The sequence below is a fragment of the Manis javanica genome, chromosome 6, assembly GCF_040802235.1.
Source record: "Manis javanica isolate MJ-LG chromosome 6, MJ_LKY, whole genome shotgun sequence".
Classification (NCBI taxonomy): Eukaryota; Metazoa; Chordata; class Mammalia; order Pholidota; family Manidae; genus Manis; species Manis javanica.
Window position 1 is genome coordinate 142,483,785 of NC_133161.1, and position 21,899 is coordinate 142,505,683.

At 45.4% G+C, this 21,899-nt stretch overlaps 1 long non-coding RNA gene across 1 annotated transcript in view; it reads left to right on the forward strand.

Annotated features, from left to right (window-relative positions):
- LOC118967382 (uncharacterized) overlaps nt 1–21,899 on the forward strand; it is a 52,986-nt gene that overhangs the window by 17,482 nt on the left and 13,605 nt on the right. Inside the window, exon 4 of the long non-coding RNA XR_005054367.2 lies at nt 7,668–7,795. This is a non-coding gene — a long non-coding RNA (uncharacterized lncRNA). The remainder of the gene's footprint in view (nt 1–7,667; nt 7,796–21,899) is intronic.

Genomic DNA, 21,899 nt, shown 5'->3' on the forward strand with positions numbered 1-21,899 from the left:
ATATAATATAGATATTATTATTAAGGAAAGTTTGTTTTTATAGTGATCAAGTTTTCCAAAAATTAAAGGGGTGATCAAGCGGTATTACTTGGGGCTGCTTTTGGCAGAACTTCTCTGTAGCCTATGGAGATGAAAAATCCTTCTCTTCATAGAATATTTTAGGACTTGGTTTACTATAAAATATGAACTCTAAAGTTAATAAACAGGGTGGCATTTGGTGCCAAGGATTAAATATTTACTGGTAAAATATACAGTGATGAAAAGGATTTTTCAAACAGGCAATAAATTATATGCTCTGAGCTCTGTATTAAATATTATTTTTACCAGGGGAAAAATAAAACTTAGACCAAGGGGAAAAGTTAACTCATTGTTGTGACTCCCCAGGGCTGAACCTGTGATGATCCTCAGGTTTTCCTTTAAAACGCCAGGTAGATGGCAGAGAGATTTTATTTAATCTTTGAAATTATTGAACTATTTAGTGACATAAAGAATGCTAACCCCCCGTCCTTTACTCAGCCATGATTCTGTCTTCACAGGCCTCCTCCATCTAGCCTTTCCTTGTCTACCCATCATGTTTACCTGTAGGAATCTTACTGCATGATGGTTAAGAGTATGTGCCCTGCAGGTCATCTGTCTAGGTTCAAACGCCACCTCTGCCTATTACCTGCTGTGTTACCTAACCTCTCTGTTCTCCAGTTCACTCGCCCACAAACTAGGTATCTATAGAAGTTAAATGAGCAGATATAGGTATAGATATAGATGTAGATATGAAGCACTTAGATTCATATTATAGAAAATAGTACATTCTCCATATTATTTTTTCATCCTCCTCTTTAATAATCCCAATATTACCCAACTTTCAAAACCAGCTTAATTCTTTAATGAGCTATCTTTGATCAATGCAAAACTTCCCTAAATGTGCATAGCCTAATCTTAGGCCTCTGTTTTAATATACAATTGCTTATTATGTGCTATTTCAAATCGATTCATGATTTTCCAAAAACATCAGTCTCCTAGAGAGAGACAAGGATTCACTTTTGAAAAAAATCTCTTTCGGCTGGCTATGCCTCCACAAAGGATAATATCGATAGTACATGGCCACAAATCGCACATTTTTGGAGAGCCTAATAGTGCATTCAGCTGAAGACTTAGCACAGCTCCCCATCCCCCAGCTTGGACAGACAGGGAGTTGGCTGCGAAGTGTAAAGCACATTCCCTGCATGCTATTTAACACTTGGTCTGAATGGACCTGCTCTTGATAAACTGTTACTTAAGATGGATGGATGGATCAACATGAGACCTGAACCCAAGGAGTCCTGCAGAACAAAAGAAAAGTTTGCCTCTGGAAACGATTTACCGCACAAAGCAAAGTAACTTTTAGAACATGTCTGCTCCACATTCTCTGTAAGGCACAGGAAAAGACTGTGAAAGAAGAATGTGCTGGGATGAAAATCCAACAGGCAAGATGCAGGTTAGAAATACTGAATCAAGAGAATCACTGTGGTAGGAAAGTTGGGGGCAGGATGGACAGAGAGAGGAAGAAACAAATCCTGTGATACTGTGCTGCATTTTAATCCTGTGTCCTTAAAACGCAGTGTTCATGGAGAGCAGCTAAGTGATTTTCTGAGACTTATGTTCCTAATTAGACTCATTTATGCAACAACATTAAGAACATGCAACTGGTAGAGGTAATAGGAAGAAATGGGGAATGGTCAAGGTCAGCGCTTTGCCTGGGTAAATAGAGGTCATAAGAATGGCTGGGTGCTATGCTTTCTTCTGTTTTCTTTATCATTGTGAAGAAAAGAAACCCTACTCAACAGAATATGAGGATCATAGGTCATGTGTGAGAACTTTTTATACATTCTCCTGCTTCAGGACAGGGAGGCCTTCTTCTAAGTCCCATCCACAAGATTACTTTCCTCACAGGCCTCCAAAAGAAGGGGTCTGGTCTTGTAAATATGTTCTGCAAATGGAACTGTTCTGCCCATCACATTTCTACCTGAAATCCTATATTCTGCCATGAAAGGAAGATCTCTTATAAAAATCTTATACCAGTGGCAAGACCTCTTACAAAAATCACTGGAAGGAAAGTCATAAGAACTGAATTTTAGTTCCATCCTTTTCTGTTAATTTCTTCTGTGATTCTGTCCAAACTGCTGAACTCCTGAGATTTGATTTCTGGAGCCTGAAAAAGACAAGCATAAGTCTCATCTCCCAAAACAAAAGCCTTATGTCCCAAAAGTGGGAACCAAAAACCATTCACCAGGACTTTACAAGGCATAAAGCACCTTTGGTGTACATAGTATATCTTCCAAAGATGGTAGATTTGCATGTTAAATAGTTAAAAGATAAAATTAACGGTGGAAGTTCAAGCGGGGCTAGGAATTATGCAACGTTGCTAGTTGGCTTCCCTATCAACACCACTTCCCACGGCCCCGTCCAATGCCTCTTGCAAATTAAGCTCCTATAAATGTTCCGCCTTCTAACTTGACGTCAGCATTTCTTGAATTCATTTATGCATCTGACATATATATCTACCTATTTCTGTTTGACCATATTGATATACACTCCAAACAGTTTTCTCCCCTGAGGGAATAAGTCACGGTCCTAACTGGGGTTCACAGAACCTGTGGCTGAAAATGCTGACTGCAGTGATGATGGAAACACTAGGTCGAAGACAGAAACACAGAGGGATGGGATCCTAGTATGCATGCACAAGGGGAGGTCGCTCACAAAGTACATTAGGGGAAACACCAGCTTAGATGATGGCAAGAGTTTTGATTCAGGGTTTGCCCACATCTTATATAAATAAATAGTGACCCTCTTTACCACCCAGAATGGCTTTTCCTTGCATGGAATGATTACTCCATGGAAAGACAAACACTGCAAAGCAAAGCAGAAGTTTCCTATGCACTGGTATTAAGCCCTAAGAAATGAACCAAGAAAATGAAGCTTCTTGTTGCCTGCTCCTTCTCCTTGGTTCCCATGTCCACAATTACTTTATGCCAGTTTACATGCTCTTCCTTCAGGCTGGAGTAGACCCCCAGCTATCGCTTTGCTTCCTAGTAAATTCCTCACTGACCTTCAAACACCCCCTTCTCTGTAAAGCCTGTCCCAGCTCCTTCATCACTGCCCTTTGGTTGCAGCCTGCATCTCTGATTCTCTCATAGCTCATCTCCGGAGGCTAGAGCCTTGGAGTGAAAATCCCAGGCTTCAAATCCAGGTGTCCCCTTCTTTGGGTGGGTTACTTAACCTCATGCCTCATCTATAAATCTGTAAATAATCACTGTTTCCTTGGAGTGTAGTGAAGAATAAAAAGACTATTTACATCCGGAGCTTTGGGCCAAGTGTGGGAAGAAATAAGCAGGCAAGTTGCTTGTATCCACTGCATTTCTCAAAAATTTCTCTCTTCACGTAGATTTTGTTCATCTTTGCATGCCCAGCACTTATCACAGTATCTAGCAGAATGTAGGCCCTGAAGATATTTTGTTTTCCCCATTTCACAGGTGAATGAATATGTACAGGGCTTCACAATGTGGTCACATTGGCACCTTCCACTAACCCTTAAGAGACAGATAAGGCAGGCCTTCTTGGGAGAAATGCCCTTGTCTGTCTTGGTATATAGCTGCCAATCACAGGATGCCTTTTGAGCTCAAGGATAATCACATGACCAGATGGGACAAATAGATTCTTTCTGGTGATGTTGCAGTTTGAAGAAACTACCAAAGTCATGTGATACAGGAGATAGAGCATTGAACTGGGCATCACCAGCCCTAGTTCTAGGTCTTTCTCTGCCCTTAGCAACCATGGGTGAACCCCTTCTCCCTTAGTCAGAGTTTCAGTATCTGTTGAATGGGAACAATGCCACCGCTTCTGCCTACCTTGTTGGGTTGCTGAAGGCACAATGAAATGATGTGTAAACTACAAATCACATATAAAACATTAATATGCCCCGCCCCCTATTTCTGGTCAGTAGATCATTTCCGTTGGTATAAAAGATAAAAAATTGGGTGGGACCCAACACACTTCCATGTGGCCAACACCTAAACATTTCAGAATATACCCCACTCTTGCCACATACTCAGCTTACATCCTGAGCCTCTTTGATTTGGGCCCACGTCACAGTCTACTTCCTGACCTACTGCTGATGTCATTGGCCCCTTGCCCCTGGACCTAATTCCTGTCTGTATTCTGAAATTCTCCCCATCGCTGATGTTTGACCTCCATCCTCCAGCGCGGTTACCTCTGAGCAGTGGGAGTGGAAGGAACTTTTTCCATCACATCTTACATGACAAGGCTGGTGTACAGACCCAGCACATGGACCAAGGTGCACATCCAATGGGCAGCATCTCCTCCCGTCATTTTGTGACCTATGCCTCTGTATTCTCCTTGCTCAGAACATGCTTTTAAGAGGATTTTCTATTACCAATGACAAGTCTCCACGACAAATTCTGAAAGCAAAGCCTCAAGACAGTTCATACGGGAAAGGGTTATGAGCTTTCTGTGGCTGTGCTGTTTTTTATATTTCTGATGAGGGAATTCCCATGAGGCCAAACCACTAGGCAATGTGTTCAGACCTCAAGGCGCTCTTATTCTCTAGAAAATCTGAATGGAGAGGAATGAGCCTAGGTTCCCTTCTTATGCCTGGGGTAAATATTTCACGGGCAATCAGCACCAACATTCTTCCAGAACTGCCTTTGGCTTCGAGGATTTTGCCCCATTTCTGCTGGAGCCCACAGAGAGCATCTTCTAGATCTTGTGAGATAATCCCACAAGCCAGAAGGGGCCATGGGATGAAGCCACAACACTCCACGTGGGAATCTACCACAAGGTTGGGATGAGGGCTCGGGAAAAACGTGTTCTGGTTCTCAGGCAGTTTGGTGCTGTGAGTCCTACTGATGGGTTCTGTCCTAGCAGGTAAATGAGAAAGGCAGTGGGAGCCGTGGACGAGCAGAAGCAGCTCCTCTGTGCTGACGAGCCTTCCCACAGGCAGCCTCAGAGCCTGTGAGCCAGAGCTCACTGCCCCGAGGACTCCATTACAGCCCCTGCGTCCCAGCTGTCTGCAGCTGCAGGCCTTCCAGCTCCTCACAGCTGCCTTTTCACACAGAAATGGACTCTCTCTAAGACAGTTTACCAGAAGAGACTGTTTCAGATGTACACTGTCTTAAAACATAGTTCTAAAAGCAGATTGCGAACTCAACGAATGGCGGTGTTCAATATAAAGGCGTGCTCGGCCCAACACATCACATGTAGTAGGTCCCCACTTAGTGAGTGGCAGATTTTCCTTTATTTCTTGGTGTTTTCTACTTTATATTCATGCTGTAATGCAGAACAGTTGATACACTGTAAAGGCGTTTTCCCTGGGGGACTCTAGAAGTTTCACTGCACATGCTTATGAGTGCTTGGATGGTATATGCACGTGTTTGTGGGGGAAACCACCTGGGACGCGGGTGCATCTGAATGTATGTGGGTGCAGACAGAAACCACATGCCTCAGAGTATTTTCCCAATATCAATCATCTATATTATAAGTTCCAAGACCCTGTAGGAGAAGAAAGGGTTTAAAGGACTTTTCCTCGTGAAAACAGCCTGACAGTTGAGTTTCAGGCTTTTATGAGGTTAGACGAGGTTGGACTCAAGATACTACCCCAATTAGAAGTAAGTCATGGCACAAACAATAGCTACACTCTAGTCTATTTTCACTTAGATCAGAAGCTGTTCCCCTCCTCTGTTCGTATTGACATACATTTCAACTGCTGACTCCCGGTTGCTTTGTGGATCAAGTTCACATGCCCAGAGGAATCTCACTGCATAAACAACGGGGTGGGAGCGGGAGGTCGTCGCTCTTCAAAACGTTTTAAATGCTATCCACTTCCAACCTGCCTGTTTTTGAAGGGTAAGTTCATGTCTGTGCTAGGCTGCTTGTTCAGAGCTCTGTAATTCTAACACACAGCAGTGGGAAATTTCGAAATATGCATTCTCATTAGTTCTTTCTATTCCTTTCCCCCATTTAGTCATCCTGCAACCTCGAGCTAGGGTTCTTTTTCCCCCATCTTTTCCTCTTTCTTGTCCTTCCTGCCTCCCTCCCTTTCTTCCCGTCCCTTCCTTTCTGCCTCTTTCTTACAGTCCTTTTTCTTTCTTTTCTTCCTGTGCACTGGCTTCTGTCTCATGAACAGCCTCCCTTCTGCCAGATTACATAAATACCAGGCAGCCTGTTCTCTGCCCCTTTGTGAAGCACCTTCTTCCAACCTGCATCTGCCCTCAGATTTAACTCTTCCAAAGTCGTGGGGCTCAGGGGGACGGAGAGACCAAGGTATGAGGGCACAGAGAGACAAAAGACCGTGTCTGATGGAGCCAAATTCTCTCCACCAATAAATCTCGCCAAAGCCCTTTTCAAATCTGCAATTATTTTCATGCAGCCGAAGCAGGTCGGGCTGTTGAGCTTTTCCTTGCCTGGATCCTCTGCGCTCACACGCCGCCCCACCTGTGCTCCTCGCAGAGCAGAGAAACCAGGAACGCAGTTGGTTAAAAGAAGGACATGGATAACGTAAGAAAAGAGCTGAACCCCTAGGGGAAAACAATGAGACGTTTTGAAATCTCGGAGTCAGGTACAGAACCCGGAAACAAGGTGGTTAATATTCCCCCCGCCTTGCAGACCCCCTTTGTCTCTGGAGCCCCTGGGAGCCGGCCCGGCCGCCAGGGCAGTGAATTCTGTGAACCTCGGCAGAGCCCCAGCCGGGGCGGATTCCACCTACATTCCTTGCTTGCCCTGGTGTCGGGGAGGAGGGACGGGGGACTCTGGGGAGGCGGAGGCAGGCCAGGCCAGGGGGCTGTCAGCATACAGCGCTGCTCTCGCCGCAGCCAGAGCCGTAGCCTGTTGGTTTTGAAGTTTGCCCCAAGTCAAAGAGTTGAAATGCCTGAATTTAACACCACTTCCCTCTCCGCGCACTCAGCCAAATGTCCTTGGCTTTTCAATAAACCTAACCTCTTGGCACTAGGCAGGCTCCATGTTTTGCGTTCTCTTTTCTTAGATTTTTAACCCTCGGCTTCTCTGACTTCAGCTTCCTAAGTCATTCAAACACCTTCCTCCCTGGGAAGTTATCGTCCTTCCCCCCTGTCTTCTTCCCTCCTACCCTCTCTCCTGTCATTTTTGCTTTTCTTCTTTATTTCATTTGTTCAGGAAGGGAGAGTGAAAGCAATGGAGGAGCCCTTGGAAACACTGCCGGGGGATGCGGCACCACGGGAATGTTTCCAGCGCGAAGCGGGGGGACGTGGGGAGAAGGCAGAGGGGACGGCTTAGTCCCTCTGCCTGGAGAACGGAATTGTCTTTCCCTACAGCCCCCCATTCCTTTCTGCTATCTTTGTTGAAGCGGCTTCAGAGAGCTACAATCCAGACCTTGTTCCCAGGCGTGTCGCAGGCTCTGGCCCTGCACACAGTCCTCAAGTGCTGCCCTTGAGCGGCAAAATGGGCTTATTGTTGAGCTGTCCCCTCACGCCCTTAGAAATGCCTTTCTGGAGACTTTTCTCTCTCTCCTGGCCAGGGTCTTCCACAGCCAAGTCCCTGAGTATTACTGTCAGCTAGGACTGGTGCTTTGTTTTTTTTTAAATTTAGATGCTTTTCATAGCTTTGCCTCCATTTTTTAACCATACTGGATTTCTCTGCCCTAGAAAATCCAGGGGACTCGCCGAAAGTTCACAATCCTCAGGAAGAGCAGGTCGGCTGCAAACGCTGGCACGTCCCCCACGCGCATGCAACACACAGCCTGGGTGTCACTGAAGACAGCACATCAGTTACTGTAAGTGGACCAGCAAGTGTCACTTCTCATATGTAAGCACGTTTCACAAAACTGACGCTTTGTGAAATCATGGAATCGATCTGATAGTTTGGGGGAATGTTCTGTTTATTTAGCTTTTGTCACTATAAAGCCCAAGTTTACTTTTAAACTTCAAGATGATCTTTCTGGATCTCACTGTTTCCTTCAGCAAGAGGCTCTTTTGTGGAGTTTGTCTGCAACTAGCTGGTAACATTCCATTCTTTACAGATATCATCAATAGTGATTACCTTATTTAATTCTCCAAATAATTCTATGAAGGGAGTACTGAATCAATTTTACAATGTGAAAACTGAAGCTTGGGTAGGTTATGTCACTTGACTAACGTCTATGGTTATTCACTTGTGTCTGGTAAGAAGCAAAACATTCCCCTCCTTATCCTCCGCTCGCCGCATGACACATATCATCAGCTCTGCACACTGTGGAGGCCGCATTAATACCAGTGGACATCCACTTACCAAGCGGAAAAATCTAAACCAAAGGTGATGAGGCAGTGAGTGCAGGTTGCGTGGTGATTCCTTCTAAACCCATTGTCTTCAGAGCCCTGCACACTACTCCCAGAGTACAGCAGAGTGGGGGTGATTCTGCAAGAAGCTAACAGCGTGTATATCAACTACACTTCAATTAAAGAAAAACAACAACATAAAAGCTAACTGAACTCTGCAGAGCAGTAATGATTCTGCAAGAAGCTGACAATGAATTTTGTGGTATATCACTGCATATCTCAGTGCCACAGCTGGGCACTATGAACCCACAGCTTATTAGAACATAAATGCAGACATTCACCATCTTCTGTCAGCTACAATGTTACCTTTCTCATGGCTCACATCACAAACCTCTTGACTCTATGTGAGAAAGAAGATACCTGGGAGGATGTGAAGTATCTGCAGGAGCCATCAAGTCCAGCAAGCCCTGCATGTTTACCTTGTTCCACGCCCCAGGACACAGAGTCTATGATACATAGCATCCCATTTCACTGCTTCAAGTCTATCGTATCCTTGAAATTTCCCCTTCTTCACTGGTCAGAACAATATGACCAAAGAAGACACAGAGTCAAGCCAATCTTGAGCACCTCGGAGTTGAGGGGAGACCTTGCGACTGTGGCCGCTGTTTATTGGAAGTTGTTAGTGTATCCCTGAGTCGTTTTGCAGACTGCTGTCATTGGCTCCACTTCTAGTTCAGACTCAAAAGAAGCCCCACACCCAGTTCCCTCGATCAAGGGAAGGTACGTGGTGCAACCCACAGTGGCTGACTAACTTGGTCTTACTCCAAAATGTAGAAATTGTCCAGCACAAGCTGAATAACTCTCATTCTCTTAGGGTCTACTGGCTGCCAGGGTTGCATGCTGAGAACCGTAAGGACAGGAGGAAGAGGAAAGACCTCTCTGGGAACACACAGGGATACCAGGGAAGATTTTTCCAAGCACATAGTCAATGCTGATAGTGCCTTTTACTGGAGCAAGATACAGAGGACAGAAGAGGCAGGCAGTCCTAACACATGGGAAGCCTCAAGACTAAGATGGTGGTCTGAGCAGCAAACAGAACACACCACCGTGAAAAGACACAGGACGAAAAGAAAACATGAATTTAAATGGTACATTGCAAACTATATGCATAAGTTGTGTCTCTTCTATCTACCCCAAGATGAAGTCAAACCATGTAGTAAGTATGAGGCCAGAGAGGCAGGGGGACCAAGCAGCTGGCTGCATCACCTTGGCCTGCCTTTCCAGGCCACTTCCAGTGTGAACAACCCATATTGATTTCCAACAGGAAGAAAAGAAGCAAGTATTGCCCTCAAAGAGTTAAGACTCTCTCATCTCACTGCACTGTCACACTGTCCAGGGCCACCTCCTCTGACCTCACCTACCCAGATGGGGGTTTTGTTTCCCCATATTCACATGGAATCTCTTCTCCATCTTCCTTTCAACTCCAATCTCTTCTGGGCCTCTGTTCTCCAGAAAGCTGGGATGCAAATAATGCCGACCTCCCCGATGGGCCGGCTCCCTTTCAGTCCCGATTAGGAGCCCTGGGCCTGCCCTCCTTATTACTGGCCTGCTTCCCTCCTCACCCAGTCAAGAGCACAGAGGAAGAGGTCATGAGCAGGGCTCGAAATGGAATCTCAAGGAAAAGACGCAGTGACCTTGAAGAGAAGGCCACACAAACAAGGAGAGAAAGTGAAACTGGAACTGAGAGGGACACCTACCAAAAAGGGGAGGAAAGGGGAGGCTGGGAAGGCTCAGCAGAGGGAAAGCCACGTGCTCCAAGGAGGAGAAATGGGGAGCAGAGTCACCGTTCCTCCTCCGAAGACAGTGTGAGTTGATTTTACTCCCAGTAAAGCATGAAGGAGACTTAAAAAGACCGAACCTAGAGGCTGGGCACGCTGGTGGGGAGCTCAGGAGCTTTCAAGGCAGGGGAGTCCGGGTTGGATTCCAAGCTCTGCCTCCCACCGCACAGGTGATCTCGGGCATGCTGTTGAGCTGCAGATCCCTGTCTGAAAACTGGGGATAACAATACCTACCTCGTAGGACTAATTTGAGGTTTAAATGAGAGCTGAACGTGAGCACTTCTAGCGCACCGACGATGGGCCGGCATGATGAATTCAGTGACTCGCCCCAGGTCATTCAGCCGGGAAGCGGCAAAGTGACGGTGCCCACCTGGGAAGCCTGGCTCCGGCCCTGTGTTCTCTTCTGCCATACCTCTGACATTAATGCTCATCAATCACCCAGTCCGGTGCCTGGCCTGTGATAACAGTGTGATCAATGGCAATATTATTTTCCTTACACAGGACATAAGAAAAATTTTTTTGTCAATAGAGATTCAGAGAGGAAAATGAGGCTCTAGAAGGTAATACTCGGAGCTCTGCACCCCAGAATTGTTTTACTGGGAGCATTTAGAAAGGACTCACAAAAGGGTTGTGTTGCTTTTCTCTATAGCCGCGTGGCACTCACACGAATTTTCTTCATTTAGAGCCATTGTCTCTTCTGTTTTTCCAAGACTGACTCAGAGCTCTAAGTCTGACCAGAGAATGGTAAATTTTCCTCACCATCTCCTTTTGTAAGCAAATAAACTGAAGATCTGAGTTATCATATTTGAATACAGAATCTTTGTAAATTGGCAACAAAGCAGATACTTGAATGAAAGTCTCTCGATGCCCTACAATGCTGTCTCCCAAATCTACAGCCAACACCTGTACCAGGTTTTCTAGATTTCAGTATTTCTGCTCCTATTGTTTGCATAGGTCCAGTCCTATTGGCCAAAGAAGTGACTTAAATATTGATTTGGAAAATACAGTCATGATAATGATTCATCACACGAAGACAGTTCACAGAGCTTCTCCCTCCATTTGCTTCTAGTGGCCTTGAGGGGATGGGTGCTGGTGCTTAAATCAAAAGGTTCCTAATTACCTACCATGATCTCCTTGGTCTTTGGGGACCCTGAGGGTTGGGGACCTGTTTGCTAACGCTGAGGCCCCAAACCGCACAATGAATTAGGTCGTTCAGGTGCTCCAAAGGGGACGTGAAACGTCGAAACTAGGGACCTCCTTCCACTCCCCGCAAAAGATCCTTTGCCTTTAAGGGCTCTTTTTAAAAGCCAGCGCATTTTCTCTGATCCTCCTTAATAAAGTGCCCCAGCACAGCGCTCCCCTTCCTTATTCGAGGCCTGTGCAGTCTCATTAAATCTGATGTGTCGCAGAGGGCTTGGCTCCGTGAAAGGGAGGCTGTGGGAGCAGAACTTCAGGTTGCCAGCTTTCCTGAGGAGACGTCATTCATTACAGCTTTTCAAAATGGACGCCCCTCTGGCTTCCTGCTCCATTGATTTTTCCCCCTTTGCAAGTAACACGTGAAGGGCCAGCTCAGCCTGCAGACTTAACCCTTATTAACAGTTGCTTAAATTAGAGATGCGGTTCGATGGAGAGACAGGAGCCGTGGTATATCCTCGCTCAAAGGAAACCGAGGGGAGATGATTAGAGATGAAAGTGTGCACACGCCTGGTGCTAGGCTGGTGATGCGACATCAACCCCCTCCGAGGAAGGGCTGGCACTGCTAGCAAGTCGTTTATCCAAATAATGTGCTCCCACTTTTCTGCGATTAAATATTCATGACCTCCTTCCTCTCCCACCCCACCCTTTGAAACTGTAATGGAGGAAGGAGTATTTGCTGTTCTGTGTGAAGGTGCAAATACGAGGACAACAGATCACCAGCACGTTGGCTGAGCTAGAACACCCCTTCCCCAGAAAGATGGATCTGGAACAACGAGGATGACCTGCTTGGCTGCAGGCTTCCCTGAGACCCCAGGGTGAAAATCTGGGTTGTTTCCGGGCTCCTGAATGGGGCATCAGAACCCGGCCGGGGAACAGAGCCTGCAAAAAAGACAAGACTCATCCTGCACATGCAAGCTCCGCCTCTATCTGTGGGTACCAGTGTGGGCAGTGGCCCCATTGGAGCCCCAGGAAGCAGACTAGCAAGGGCCTGGGCAGTGCTTTGATGCAGGGGAGCTGCAGACGGTCTTGCGGGGGGGCCACTCATCCCAGCGTTGTTCCTGTTTCACGCGGAGCCTGCTGTGCCCCAGACTCCTGGGATCCTAGCCCTGTGCCCTCTTAGGGGTGTTGTCCTACAAGAAACTGCTCCTACGAGAAGAAGTTGGGGCATCACATTAAGGATTGCAGACAAAACAAAACCCGTCTGCCGACTGGGGAAAAGACCACTTCAGGGGAGGAATGGGGCCAACGTGCCTCCTCAAACACTAAAGCCCACTTCGTTCAGGTTTGTGCTCCCCTCCCTTCTTCTAACAACCCTCATCACCCCGCAAAACATAAAGAAAATGACCCCCCCCAGAATCAGGGTGACATCCTATGGAAAGACACACATATACACACACATACTCGGCTGTAAGAAAGAAAGGCATGCACGAGGCTCTCTCATGTTCATACTCAATAAATTTATTTCCCTGACAGGCAGCATCTAACTCAAGGAACCTAAAGAGAAACATTCTGTGACAGAAACGAAATGAGACAGGCCTAAGTAAATCATGCGCTGACAGTGCTGGCATTTACATATTAAGTGAAAGGGGATGTCAGCTCGTTGCATTCTTACTTTATTCTCAACTGAAATGTATAGAAGATCTTTTTCTGGAGTCTGAACTTCCTTGCAGCAATCCATAGTGCAAAACCCTCTACACACCCTAGGTTTTACTTCACAAGGAGCCGCTCTTACCCTTCCCAAAGTCCCCAAGTAGGAAAGCCATAGAAAGCACGGTGGTGCCCTCCACATTCTCCTTCATTCACTTTGGGGACTTTGCCGCAAGTTTTTCTGGGAGCTTCAAAGTATACGCAGAGTTTGTTATCAACCAGATTTTTTTCGAACTGGAACAAAGTTTCAAAGTACTTACAGTGTCAGAGAAAGTGACTGCTAGCTTGCCATGGACTGAGGAAACTGGAAATATGGGCCTTCCACTTTTTTACTAATTGACACCATCAGGGAAATGCACAAAGACGAAATCCGGGGAAAATAAACTATAAATTTCCAGTGTACATCCCACCCAGTGACAGATTAGGGGAGGTGCGTGCTACAAGGGCTGCCAAGAACTTTCAGGTTCAGAACAAGGGTCCAAGCACAATGCAGACTTGGCAAAGCCTTTTCCTCTTAATTTCAAACCCTCGTGTATGTACAGGGAAATGTAATCCTTTTTTTTTTTTCTGAGAAGCTTTCCCTTTCCAGAACATCCAAGCCCTGCTTTACAAGCACGTACCTCATGAAAAAAGAACTAATAACAGAGCGGAAACTTTCCTGCCACACAAGGAAGTTACTCCCACGGCCGTAAGAAGCTGAGTATTGTCAGGTGGATGCTTTGAGGGGCATTTTCCTCATCTAAATCCTAAATAGCAAAATAGTTCTCAGACCCCTAAAAATATACTGGATGATACAAGTAAAAGTGGAACCTGGGGAAGAAAAAAAAAAAATAAGTCATATTGTTGAGCACTTAGCATGTCCCAGGAATGTGTTTAGGAAATTTATATACATTGTCTCATTTAATCTTTGCAACAACCCAATGAGATGTTCTTTTTTATTCATTTGAAGATAAAGACAACGGAGACCACATGGGATGAATAACTTCTCCAAGGTCTAAGGGGCTGAGCTAGGACGGGGATCACGATCTATCTCACTTTAAAGCCACCCTCTTTCCACTATACAATACTGTCACCAGCTGCAAGGGTCCTTCGAAACCACACAAGCAAACATCAGGCAAGTCACAAACAGGATGGAACAAGACCCCTGATTCTGAGCTTAGTCTTATTTCCCTTTAGAGTAGAGTGACCAACGAGGGTTTGCTTCGGAATGATTGTTTGCCCCATCAGACTTCTAAAATGGGTCTCGCGTTCTCCCAGTGCAATTCACAGTACAAGGCTGTATGCAGTCAGTCACAAGCCATACAACCTACACACAGTGAGGACAAGAAGGGGAGTCAGCGATGCGGATCAATTATTTCAACTGTGCGCACTATACTGTGAAGTTCTTAGGGTAAAAAACGAAAAGAAAGAAACATAGCCTCAGCCTGGCTTCCTGTTCCTCCTCAAAAGACCCTTTGCCTACCTCCCACCCAATCACATTATGATCATCAGAAGCTAAGATGATGTCGTCAAAGCAAAAAACAAACCTAGACGGAGATTCGACGGAGATTCACATAATGCAGCAGAGGGTGGTTTAAACTCTCATGAGGAGGGTAAAATGCATAGTCAGCACTTGCATTCTCAGATCCCTTACTAAGCAGGTCTGCAACCTTACCTGGGCCCAGACTCATCCTGATTTCACTCTGGTATCCATGCTTCCGGTCTAAGTGCAGAGCCTACCCGCCTTGTCTGCTTCCCGAATTTCCCATTCAGTCAGCCCCACTTATATCCAGACCAGTTTTCCACTCACCCACCCCCTCACAGCCCACACCATCTTCTACACTGGTCTCTTTTTTGGTGTCCTGCAGAATCATGTTCTGGTCAGTGAGCAAACCCCCATACAGCTGCAAACCCTACACCAGTACTGTTTTCGCCTCACTCTCTAAATGGCAATGTGGTTTCCCTTGATTATAAATAGTTCTCTAACCCCTCCCCTGAAGAAGCTGTTTTTCTTCCCTGGCCGCAGCTCACAGAAGGTCACCCTTGCTCTCCACCAGCCTTACAAAGCCTTGTCCTGCAGCCATTGCACACGAGATCTTCTCCTTTGCAATTCTCTTCCCACTCCTTGATGTAGTCTTTTGACCTTTGATGCCTTGAGCATCTGTTCACCTGAGACTCCATTAGCACACTAAGCTTTTATCAATTATTTTTTACCTTGGCCTCTCAGGATCTCACCTCCTCAGCACTAATGACCTCCATCCCCTTTCTTTTCCCCACCACAAAGCAGTGGCTCTCAATACATGGTCCTTGGACCAGTAACATCAGCATCTCCTGAAACTTGTTAAAAATGCAAATCTCAGGCCCACCCCAGACCTGTTGAATGGCAATCTTGAGGGGTGGGGCCAGTAATCTGTGCTCTATCAAGCCCTCTGGGTGAGAACCTCTACTGCACAAGATGGCCGTACCATGGATCATGTCATCAGTTGGACCCATTTCTACTCGAAGAATTCAGCTTCACCAACTTGTCATCATTTTCTCTATGCCCTCAACTTTCTTGAACTACTATTTGCCATGGTCTCAAAGTCTAGAGCCTCTTCTGGCCTCACTTTCACCCAGTCTGGACCCTGGTTGGCCACATTCATGATGTCCTGAGTCTTCACCTGTCCCTTAAACAGTCTTCCCTACAATTGGACTTTTGCCACATTGTGCTGATGGAATCACAGTTGGCTATCTTATCTGGGCTCCTGCTCCTGGTTTCTAACAAAATTATTCTTTACTTTGGGATTTGCTAATTAGTTATTTACAGTATTTGTAAGATTCACCCACTTCCTTTAATACTGACATTTCCACCTAGGCTTCCACATTTTTGGCCAATGGTGTTGACTCTTACTCTGCTAAGAACAAAGCCACCTAGCCAAGTCCCCTCCGTTTCTGCCCCCTGCTCTCCAAACTATCTCTATGGCTGTTCCTCCTGACTCTGAAATGAGAGGGGAGCATCTGCCTCGGCTGTGCTCTGTGACCTCTCCCCTGCAACTCCACAAGAACGTCAGGCCTCAGGAATCCAGGGGAATGCAAGATCTCTAAGGGAGGCTTGAGACCACATCTTGCCAGAGGGTAGGGAAGGTTATCATGATTAATAGTCCTATATGCCAGAAATAGACCCAAGATAAAGAAACCGAAGAAAGGTTGTTTTCCTGTGGCCTCTACTAGATAACTGGCATTTCAAAACTGTGTTTCAGTAGAAAGGTGAGGACAGAAGACAGATTGTAGGAGGCTGAGAGAATGAAGCAAAGATGTGAGGATGTGTATGGCCTCCTCATTAAAAGAAATTTCGCCAAGCATCGAAAGTTGAAAGTAGAAATGTAGCTGAAGAGACTGAGGACTCAGTGGACAGTCCTCTCTCCTCCATCAGTGAGGTCTGTGTTGGTTCTGTGCAATGAGAAAGCAACCAGTAGAGAGAGACAGAGTAAGGACAGAATAAAGAAGATGGTATAATTGAAGGAGAAAGGCCCTAAAAGGACAAAAAGACTGACCTGAGAGCAAAACTGGAGGGATTCATTCATCAGGACTCTTGGTTGTAGGTAACAGTATATCTTCAACAACTAACTTAGGTCCAAACAGGAACATGTTGGCTTGCCCAGGAGTGTAGCTGCAGAGGGCTGAACCCCGAGATCTGAGGCTGCCCGGACCACTGTCTCATCTTTGCTGCACGCACTCTATGTACCTTTTATAGTCTCTCCCATGAGGAGAAGCACAAGCCAGACTCATTCCATGGGCTGCCTCTGTCATGCATCTTTCCAACTTTTCCATCAGAAAAAGAAACATTTCTCCTGAGCCCTGGTTAAATGCCATCAAGACTCTGATGGGCCCAGACTGAGTTTTGCACCCAGACTTATGGTCAGAGAAAGACGAGGAAGACCATACACATTGCATGAGTGAAGGAAAAGCTCTCTTCACGCTCCCACAAGCAGGATGGTGCTTTGACCAACAGACTAGGAAGAAATGAGGTACAGGACAGATGGAAACAACCAATGTCAACTTGACATGGTTAGCCTTTTCTGACACCAGGATGGCGTGTGTATATATATATATATATATATATATGTGTGTGTGTGTGTATATGGATATTTTGTTATATATTATTTATATGTGTATTATACATATCTGATATGTGTGTGTTATATATGTGCATATATACAGTTACAGAGGTACGTGACAGGCAGGGTATTCTGAAAGTAGATGCTGAGACAGTTTAGTTTATAAGATGTTCATTGGGGACTAACCTGTGAAAGGAAGGGAGCCGGAAACCTACAATACAGACCTCCATCAACCCAGAGGAGAGCTCAGGAGTGAGGGTCCCTAGTGTGAGTTGTCTTGTATCATTCAGAAATGGCTGGACCAAAGTGCCTGGCCTTTATACACCTGCATTGCTCAGTCCCTGGATGTGGGCTGCCTCAGGAAAGGCGTGATCTCAGGGGACATCTTGCTCCAGTTGAGGCAGACTCAGAAGATGCTGACAGCTGAAAGCTACTCTCTGCATTGCCCACCACTGGGGAGCAAGTCCTTCCTTAAAGAAGGTTCTAGATGGTGCATCTCCATGTTCTACCGTACAAGAGTAGAAGATATGTAGGGCAGCGAAACTAATCTCTCTAACACTACAGTGGTGGATACAGGTCATCACACATTTGTCCAAAGCCATAAAATGGGCAATGCCAAGAGGGAACCCTGATGTAAATTATGGACTTCGGGTGATTATGATGTATCCGTGCAGGTTCATCAATTGCTAATTTCTGTACACCTTTGGTGGAGGAAGCTACTTATATGTTGGGGCAGGAGACATATGGGAAATCTCTGTAATTTTCCTTTTAAACTTTGTTGTGATCTTAAAACTGCTCTAAAAGCATTTATTCATAATTTTAAAAAGAATTTGTAGCAAAAAAAAAAAATTAAGTCAAATGTCACAACCCAGGCCACATGGCAGAGTGCGGGTTTTTCACCATGTCAGTGGCAGTATGGGAGCATCAAAGCTGAGCAGAGGGCATCTGGGCTAAAGTCGGTCTTTAGTGAGTCTGCAAAAGAAATTCCCAAATCTAATTTGGATAAATGTAATGAATCAAAAATGCAAAAATTCTTTCATCAAGTGGTAGAGTCTATTTCCCTTGAATTGGGGCTGGTCTGTGACTGCTTTTATGATCTTTAGGAGTATGTCGGAAGAGATACTGTGTGATTTCCAGGCCTAACTTTTAAGAGAACTTGGTCTCTGGGAGCCCCCGTGCATCGGTTCCTGCTGGGGTCACATGGAGAGGCTCTGAGCCTACATGGAGATGGAGAGGAAGCCAGCCCACCCCAGCTTCCGGCCATCGTCGTCAAGGCGCCAGGCATGTGGGTGAAGCTGCCTTAGACTCTCCAGCCCAGCCCCCAGCTGAATTTCCCCAAGTGACCAAGCTGATGGCGATCGCCCAAGCCCTGCTGGATATCTGCCAACATTGTGTGCTATGATAAAACGGAGTTGTTTAAAGCCTCTGATTTTTTTTTGTAGGGGGGTGTGACAGGGCTATGCAACAACAGATAACTGGAAAAGTAGGCAGAAGCCGAGCCAAGGTCACAGTAAGTCCTGGAAGAAGACGGAAAAGACATGATACCAGGGAAGCCGTGGGAGATCAGGGCTGGACACACACTAATAAATAAGCAGGTTAGGGAGGGCATTAGAAAATACATGTGGCAGAGCCAATCCGACGTGTGCCGAGATGGGCCCTGCTGGCTTCTGGACTCCCAGGGAAGCAGCAAAGGAGAGGGTCTGCCGATGCTAATTCCAGGAGAGAATAGGACTATGCTCGGAGAATGCAGAGAAACTTTGGAAAGCTGTGGAATGACCATGTGGTGGATAATGAGGTCACCAGCACAGGCCCACTGAAGTCAGGTGGCCTGGATGGGTGGAGTCCATGCCAGCAGCATTCTGAGATCATCTCACATGGCGCTGTACCACCAAGGAGCAGAACCGGGAGCGAGCGAGTGGTGGTAGATTCCACAGCAGATCCAAGGACTGAGGACGTGAAGGTGTTAGTGAGACGTGCGGGGATGAAGGCGAGCTGGATGCAGTGAAGTGGGTGAACGAGAGGCTGAGAGTGTTGACATCTTGATGAAAGTGAAGATCAGTGTCATGGGGAGTGGCTGAGACTGCAAGAGTTCAATCATCAGTCACTTATTCATTCAACAAACAGCTTTTGAGTATCTATGATGTGTCAGACATATGCAAAGCTCTTCAGTTTCTCTGCCTGAGAATGAGCAAGAATAGGAAAAGAAAATGAAATCAACAAAGTCCACTTAAGAGGACTTGAAACTGAAGGATGATATGATCTTTTATATCATATGGGGTTAAATTATATTTCCATTTGCATTAAGAATAAACGATTTAAAAATTCCTAATTACTTCAACACATAAAAGAAATGCATGGAAGGGCCCTGTTTATTCCCAAATATAGGCTGGTCTCTGAAATATATCAAGTCCAGAAGGATTTTCAATAATTGTTAAATGGAGCATGCCCTGTACAGACTCTATAGAAAACCTGATTTCATTGCTAGGTAATCAGGAATAAATAACTTTTCTGTTTTTCCACGTAATTACGTATGACAGATAATGATCCTGACCACTCCTGTTCTGAGCACTTGTTAATTCCACTCATTCAGTAAAGACTTACTCTACTGTGCCAGATGTCAGGCTAGGCCCAGTAGGAACAATGGTTATTAACACTTGCTTATCTTCAAGAAAATCTTGGTGTAGTATGGGCAACGGACCCATAATCAGTTAAACACAATACAATGTGCCAAACCTTAGAATTATGAATACGTACTGTTCATAGTATGTGTTCAACTAATTAACCATATTGTACTATTGTTATAAGGGAGGGAGAAGAGAATTGCATTAATTAGATGCCTGCTATTTGCTATATACTTAAGCTATGTCATCTCATTTATTCTTCACAAGAATTCTACAACATAGAAATTGCTTGCCTCACACCCTGTATCTCAAAGAAGAAAGTAGATTGCACAGAGGTAGACACAGTACAAATGGCAGGACCAGGATCTCTCTCTCCACAGCCCACGCTGTTTTCCCAGCACCACGGAGCCTTGTGGGATGGCACGTCTGCTTATGTCTGTCTCTTAGATTGGGCTGTACTCCTTTTGAGGGTAAGAATCTTGCCTGACTCATCTTCCCCTGTTTGGAATGATTTTCCCCCAAGTTCCTACCTGGCTTTCTCCATCAACACTTTCTTCAGTTCTCAGCTCAAATGTCACCTTATCAGAGTGACTTTCACTGGCCACCCTATATAAATAGCAGCTACACAACCAACCACGAGCTTTATATCTTTACCCTGTTCCATTTGTTTTGCAGCGCATACCACCACCTGACACATTACATATTTGTCAGTTCATTCATGCTGTCTCCCCTGTACAGTCCAGGCTCCACGTGAGCGGGACCATTTTCTGTGCTGGGCACTGGGCTACCTCCCCGGTGCTGTAGATGCTTAATCCATGTCTGTTGAAATAATGGACTATTAAACATAGTCATAAAAACCACATTCCTTCCTACCTTGCTTTGCTGGAAAAATCAAATGACTTTACCAGCCCTTTAAACAGGGCTGTGTTCCAAAGTATAATCTTTCTGTGAAAAAAAAAAAAAAAACACAAAAGTCTGAGATTGCCCTTTTCTCTTCTTTTACATCTGCGTGCGCATGCACACACAATGGGGTTTTGTTAGGATGTATTGCTACTTTCCCCATCGCTGGGGTTGGAGATAAAACATAGCTGTGTCCCTTCCCTCCTCAATGCGTTAAGAGATCACAGAAGAACCCTTTCCAACTTCCGAGGTGAGGGTGTTTTGACTCTAATCCACCTCTGTTTTCCTCTTCTTGACCCCTCAATTCGATGGTGGTTTGGAAGTGAAGTATTGTTTCAGCCACTATGATACTGGAAGGGGGAAAAGGAGAATCTCTGAAGGCTGATGTTTACTTCATACCAGGATGGAAGGTGCAGACAGCTCAGTTCAGGGTTTCCCTGTCTCCTGCACACAGCTCACAATCAAATACTTTGACCGTAAAGGAAGGCCATTCACTATCGTAGGTGGGCTTTTTTAATTTTAGATAATTAGAGAAAGTACTCATTTCAAGATTGCAGGGAAACATGATACTGCAATAATATTCATTGCAATGAAATTTTACCTTTATGATAATATTATCTATGTGGCAACGAATCTTGCTCCTCACGGCTCCATGTCTCTAATTACTTGGAGAAACATCCTAACATTGTGATATTTAAGGGTAGGCTCTATGGTGACTAGGATGTTAACAGACTTCAATGCAGAACCTTTGGGATTCAAATAAACCATCAGCTACTGAGCTCACACTCCAAGCTAAAAAATAATAATATACTTTTTGCACAACACTCCCCATTTTTCACTTTATCACCAACACTCTCTGTGTTAGAAATGAGTCAGAACTGGAATATCCTCCAAATTACAGGCAGAATTCTAGGAAGGTAAACAATGTCTTATGGTCACACAGCTGGAGAAAATATGGCCCAAACTAAAGCCCAGGTCTTTTGGCTTGAATGCCCAACTGTGCTTGCTCTAAATAGCCCAGAAAAATTGGAAGTGTGCCACGGACCACAGGCACCACTTCCCCCGTGGACTTTAATTTCTGTATCTCCAGGTCAATAATATGTAACATGTTATTTGGACCATGTCAGAAAAGGTGAGGCTTTGTGAAGGCAATTCAGATGAGGGCAGAAGTGGAAACCGTGCCCCTAGAAAGCCAAACCAGGCCAGTGGCTACTGGGGAGGAAGCCCTGAATCATACACTGAACTGAAGGGAGTAGACGTCTCCAGTCAGCTGACCAGGGCTGGCTAAGCATTTACTCTGAAACCCTCATGGATTCAGCAATAAATCATTGTTTCCCCTTTTAA